This window comes from Hyperoodon ampullatus (assembly GCF_949752795.1).
Source record: "Hyperoodon ampullatus genome assembly, chromosome: 17".
Taxonomy (NCBI): Eukaryota; Metazoa; Chordata; class Mammalia; order Artiodactyla; family Ziphiidae; genus Hyperoodon; species Hyperoodon ampullatus.
Window position 1 is genome coordinate 15,234,571 of NC_136930.1, and position 6,900 is coordinate 15,241,470.

A 6,900-nucleotide genomic window follows, 5' to 3' on the forward strand; every position below is an offset into this window, starting at 1 on the left:
TTGTGGGAAGAGTTATTCTTGACTAGGAAATCAAACTCCAAGAATCAAAGGGCCTTCCTGGGGAGAAGGAAACCAGAGAAGGTCTTTAAGGACATTTCCTTAAGGCCACCACAGAACCCATTGGCCTGCCCTGCCTTATGCCAAAATGTGCCCCCCCCTTTTGTGGCCCCTGACTGCTCACACCCTCAGAATTCTCCCCCAACTTGACAAGCATAGAAAAACGTGGACAGATTCTTATTCTTTGTCGCTGGTTTGTTGATGCTCCATGTGGATCAGCCCCTTTGTTTGAACTGTTCATTTCATTGTCAATTTGTTTCATTTCCTTATGATTTTGTTAGAGGAAAGATGTCTCATGTCATAGGTGGCCCACAAGGAGACACCCCAGTACCACGAGGAGGCCTTCTCCCAAACATACGTAGGGTGGGTACATCAGTAAGGATAGGCTAAGTCATGCTGTGTAAAAAAATAAAGTTGAAAATCTCAATGGCGTAACAGAACAAAGCTTATTTTTCTTTCACACAATGTCCCCTGCAGACCCAAGCCAGTTCTCTAGGGAAGTGATGGTTTAGGACTCTTGGCTACTTCCATCTCCTGGCACCTCCATCTCCTTCTGTTCGTTGATCACCGTGGCATGGAAGAGAGTTATGGAGTGTCTTGACACAGCAATTTAATGTTTTAGCCCAGAAATGTGATATGTCACTTCTGCTTGCACCTAATTGGTTAGATTTGGGGGAATTGTCTTCCTGTGCCCAGGAGAGGAGAACCTGGTATGAGTGAGCACTAGGGATGAACTAATACCTGCCATGGATACCATAGCAGGTGTATTAGCTTGCTAGGGCTGCGATAACAAAACGCCATAGACTGGGTGACTTCAACAACAGAAGTTAACTTTTCCCACATTTCTTTTTTTTTTTTTTTTTTTTGCGGTACGCGGGCCTCTCACTGTTGTGGCCTCTCCCGTCGCGGAGCACAGGCTCCGGACGCGCAGGCTCAGTGGCCGTGGCTCACGGGCCCAGCTGCTCCACAGCATGTGGGATCCTCCCGGACCGGGGCACGAAACCGTGTCCCCTGCATCGGCAGGTGGACTCTCAACCACTGCGCCACCAGGGAAGCCCTTCCCACATTTCTTGAAGTTAGAAGTCCAAGATCAAGGTGTCATCAGATTTGTTTTCTCCTGAGGCCTCATTATGTTTTCCCAAATTGCAGGGCACAGCTGACCTTTGGGTTTGTCCTCATTTGTACAAGTGGGATGCCTCCATTATGTAATTTGATAATGGCTGGTTGGACTGAGCCATACTAAAGAAGGACCTGGAGGTAGGCTCTAGTCATGAGACTAGAGACTATGGGTAGATCTTGGCAAAAACTGAAGATGGGGTAATATTGTTTTTCCTGTCTTCCTGCTTCTGCCGTCAGCAACCTTTTCCGATTTTTTTTGTGCTTCTCTCTTCCAGTGTTTAAAAACGTGGGTTCATTCTTGTCCTACGCCCACAAGGAGGTGTATTTTTTCCCTAATGGGTTCCCTCGCCACGGAACTTTAATACCACAGATATACTCTATATTTGTTTATTTACCTTATGTATATCTGTGATTTATACAAAAAAAGAGTAAGGTTTTTTTTTTCATCCCCCAAGAGCCAATTTTTTCCCTCTCTGTCATTCCATTGAAAATCCATGTTCTAGGGCCAACTGGATGAAAGAAAGCTTGTCCAGGAATTGGTCTAAATTAGCGAGTGAAATGGCCAGCCCCATGCTGTCTTCTGCAGACTTGAGATGTCAGCCAGGCACTCATATTGTGGCCCTGCACTGGTGCACAGATCACCCTATAGTAGAAGGTCCACCTTTCACATATTTAGTGAAACAGAGCAGGGATTCATCATGTTCCAGCCTATGGCAACCTTAAGAAGGATTTGCAAAATTCCTTCTTTTGAAATTCATTAGCTTCATGCCCCAGAGTGTGGTCGCCTCTGACCCTTCAGGAGCGGGTGGTTTATGTGAGAGTGATATTAATGAATGGTCGCAGCCATTCTGGGCTGCATTTATGTGGGCCTTTTTTTTTTTTCTCATGGTTTCCATCAGGAAGAGCTCTCATTATGTTTAACTAGCTTAAGCAGCAATTTCAATATTAACTCCTCAGCATCAAATGGCTCTAGAGCCTCAACTGTGGCTAGTTGATGCCTAAAGCAATGTGGGATTCTAAAAACATGATCATCAAATTGCTTGTGTATGTTTTCTTGAAGGAACTCATCCAGGAACAAGGCTGCAACCCTTTATTCTTTTGCCTCAGCTTGTATCTGCTTCCTCACACACTGTGATCTCTTCAGACAGCTTGCTCTACAAGGTCCTCACAAGGTCCTTGACCTGTACTCTGAAGCTCCATCTGAGTGGGTCATTTCACTCACAGTCATCTTAGTGTGCTTAGTGTACTCTCATGTCAGTACTTTCCTTCCACCCCACTGATGGCATCGGGATCTCCTAAAGGAAGCAGCCCAGTTAGTATGGTGACTGGTGGATCAGGAACAGGAACCTTTCCTGAGGTCTGGATGGACTGGTGTCCTTACCAGTGTGGTGAGACAGCACAGCATTGAGACTGTCTCTGCCACGATGTGTGGAATACCTGGGCTCTGGTTCAAATCCCTGTTCTACCACATCCTGTGAGATCTTAGACATTACTTAATTTTTCTCTGCCTCAGTTTCCTCATCTAAAAATGGGGAAAGAATAGAAGCTACCTCACATGGGTTGTTGTAAGATTCAATGAGTTAACACTTGTGAAGCATTTAAACTATTGTCTAGTACCTACTGAAGTGCTTGGTAAATTTTGGCTGCTATTCCTACCACCTACTATGATGATGCTTCTGCTACCCCTGCTGTCCTCCCCAAACCTTGTGAGTGCTCCTTCATCTGTGTATGGGGGATGGGAGGTATCTTTTGAGCATGTTTCTCTCCTTTAACTGTAGCTGTGACATTATGGATCCTGGACCCTACTCATCTAAGTAAACAAAACAATAACTCAGAAGCATATATGTATTTGCCTCATTAAATTCTTGTTGCAGTTGCATTGTATATAGATCTTTGGTATCAGTTGTAACCTGAAATTAGATTGGAAACTCCATCAGGTCTGTCATTCGTTCATCAAACATTACTGTGTGCCACTCCTATCACAGTGGGGATAGAAGACTGAGTCAGGTAGTCCCCCCTCGTCAAGGAGCTTATGGTCATAAGACAGAATAATGTGTAGATAAAAATAATTTTAATAATAATAATAATAATAGACATTTGCTCCTTGTCAGGCTGTGCTGAGCACGTTTCCATTTGTTTCATAACTGACTTCTGAAAACAGTCCTACAGCACAGGGAGGCAGAGGTCCTGTGAAGAATTAAACCTTGGTCCTTCTGACTTCCGAGCCTGTGGTATGCCCATTCATGACACAAGCCATGAGACAGTGTCACAAGGCTGCTCAGGGGTTCAGAGGAAGGAGAAGTCACTTCTAGCTGGTGTGTTTGTGGTGCAGGTGTGCTTACAAGGAAGGTGTGGTGGCAAAGGTAGCTTTTTAACAGTTCATGCCTGGGACTGGTGGGTGGAATTTATCAATACATGGGAAAGAAGCATCCTGTGAAGTAGGACCAGAATAGAAGTGCTAGACACTATTGTGAAGCTGGTCATTTCCAGGGCCCTGTACATAATTTGTTTTGACCAAAATAAAGGATATGGCAGGGAAAGTCCAACTGGAGACATCTTAGATCCAGACTCCATAAGGCCTTGTATGCCAGATAAAGAGTTTGCATTTTTTTTTTCTCACTAGTGTAGTCTGGGAGAGTAGAGAGATCCCCAGCCATCAAATTGGATACTACTGCATGTGAATAGTAATGTGACCACTTACAAGTCAGTTGGGGAGTATGCTTAAACTCTCTGATCTTCAGTTTTCTTGCTGATGACCTCAATAAGGATTTATTCATGCTTGTTTGCGGAATGGATGAAGGGACTACCTCATCCTACCTCATATTTTATCATTGTGAGAATGACAATAACCAAGGCAAAGCACAAGCTTAGCAGTCAGTACATGGCAGCTACCATCGTTAATAAGTAGAGATGTGTCCTTGAGGTTGTTAGGCAATGGGGTGGCATCAGTAGAGTGTGGTTTTTAGGAGATTTCTCTAGCACATGTGTCTGTGAGGAAGAGGAAATACTGCAAGTGGGGTGCTCAGCAGGAAGCCACTGAGTAATGCAATGGAGAGAGAATGAGAACCTGAACGGAGGCGCCTGACGTGAGGCCCTTGATGGGTCAGGGGCGGAGTCAGTGCTGTTGGCTGCCTGTGGGTGACCAAGAATCTGCCCAGGAAGCCTCTGTGTCATATTGTATCAGGGTACCCCCAGATATTTCCTCAGTCCTTTTTAACCCATGGGATGTTTGCAGTAACGTAGGGTGAAGCTTCAAGGCAGAACCTAGTTCTAGATGATTCTGACTTCCATGCATTGAATGACTCTGCCTTAGTACCCTGCCTCATGTTATGCTAATGAGCTTCAGCATAGCAGCTTCTCCAGCTTCGTTTCTCTAATTCAATGGAAGCCACATCACTGTTGTGACTCGGTGTTTATAGCCTGGGAAAAATCATATGAATATGTCAGATCCACTAATAACCAGTAACTATGACCAAATGGATCCCCTCAAAAAAAAAAAAAGAGTTTACCTTAGCACTTTGTTGATTTCTATATAACCAAGCTACTGTGCAGCCTGCTCCTTCCCACTTTATGAGTCCTGCCCATGAGGGTTGCATATTTATGATAAGAATGAATTTCAAATAGTTATTTAGATTTACTATATAAATGCATCTTTGTTGTTCATGTTGCACCTTGGCCACTGCATTTCTCTTTGAGTCTGGGACTGGCCTCTACCACTTGAACTGTTTTTTTTTTTTTTTTTCATGACTCAGTCACGTGAACCTCTTTTGGCAAAAGTAAGAAGGAGGTTTGTAGGACAGGCTCTGTGAGCCCACCAGACAATGGAGAACACCTCGGCCAGTAAGAGGTCAGCCCTGTTTCATGACAAGGCATGAAATATCAACAGCTGTGATTTTTGTTCCTAAACCAAGTCGGAAGGAGGTGAGGCATGTTAAGACAGGGTTTTCTTTCTCTTCCTTCCTTCCTTCCTTCCTCTTTCTTTTTTTTTTTTTTAGATTTTTTTGATGTGCACCATTTTTTAAGTCTTTATTGAATTTGTTACAATATTGCTTCTGTTTTATGTTTTTCTGGTTTTTTCGCCGTGTGGCATGTGGGTTCTTAGCTCCCCGACCAGGGATTGAACCCATGCCCCCTGCATGGGCAGGCGAAGTCTTAACCACTGGACTGCCAGGGAAGTCCCTCTTTTTTTTTTTTTTTTTTTTTTTAAAGAAGACTGGGAATGTAGAAAAGCAGCAGCTTGGACAAATAGGAGGGAAGAATCATAAACATATCCCAGTAAGTAGGGGTCCTGACTTGCCTGCTGGAGCACTGCTCTGACAGCACTGGGATTACTGTAGCTGAAACCACTTGCATGTTATCTCAGAATCTGCAAACTCCAAAGGGAGCTAAAAGATTCCCTGAGTCTGCTACAACAGTGTGTTCAGTATCCCAGCCTCTTGTTTGGTCTCCTTCTGATCATGAGTTTTATTTGTTGGTTTACTGTTGTATTAGCAACACTGACCACTATAATCAACATCTGACACGTAGTAGGTGTTGAGTCAAAGTTTTTATTTTTAAAAAAATTTTTATTGGAGTATAGTTGATTTACAGCGTTGTGTTAGTTTTGGGTATACAGCAAAGTGAATCAGTTACACATATACATACATCCACTCTTTTTTAGATTCTTTTCCCATATAAGCCATTACAGAGTATTGAGTAGAGTCCCCTGTGCTCTACAGCAGGTCCTTCAAAGTTTTTAAAGTAAAAATTCCCAATGCTTGGACTCTTGTCTCATTTCTCATGACCAAACCCTGTCCTCATACTCTGGTCCAGCACTGAGTTCTCTGGCTTCTTACCCTGGCTTTGCTTTGGACCATTCTTTGATTCCTTGGATTCACCACATCCTGTGGGACTCAAATCCTGCCATCCCAATGGTCTCCCTAGAGCCTGAAGTTCTTCTGCCTATGAAGCACCTCTCCTCTGGCTGTTACCGATTGTTTTGCCACCAGCTCTCCTCTTCCTGCCCGCTCCCCAGACCCCTCCTCACACGTCCACCTGCCATGTCAAAGCCCCTCCCTCTTCTCCACCACTGGGACCCTCTTCTTAGCTGCCCTGAGGGGTGGGACTGTCTAACCTCTGACTCTGGCTTTTCCCACCCAGCCCATCCCCCCACTGACCATGACCTGATTTAGCAGTTACTTAAAAATCTGTGGAAGGCTGGGGGAGAAGAGGAAAGCTTGTTCCAGAAGGAACTGTCTGAGGGATCATAAGAATTTCTAAACAAGGCAAAGGAGGGAATAAATTACTGGTTGAAAATCGAAAAAAAAAAAATCTGTGGAAGGCAGCTGGACCTGGGGAGATGGGTGAGCAACAAATGCCAGACCTTTTGATGAAAAAGATTTATCTGTGACTTCCAAGAGAAAGAGAAATAAGAGAAAATTCTAAATCCTTACTACACGACCTTTTCAGAACATGAACTGTGGGTCCCTAGTAGTGAGTATATTGTGATAGTCCCTAATCCCTCTTCAATAAGCTGAAGAGAGGCCTGACCAGAATTAGTATTCAGAGATGCAGCTAAAGGAGGTTCCTATTCTTCTTTCCTCAGTACTCACCGTACGCAGCAGGGCAATATCTGAGGATAACTTTCAATCTCTTAGTTGAGGAAATAGATAAAAGCCCTTGAAGGAAGCACCAAAGTTTGACTTTTTCTCCCTTGTACCATCTCTCAAACTGACAAAGGATAAA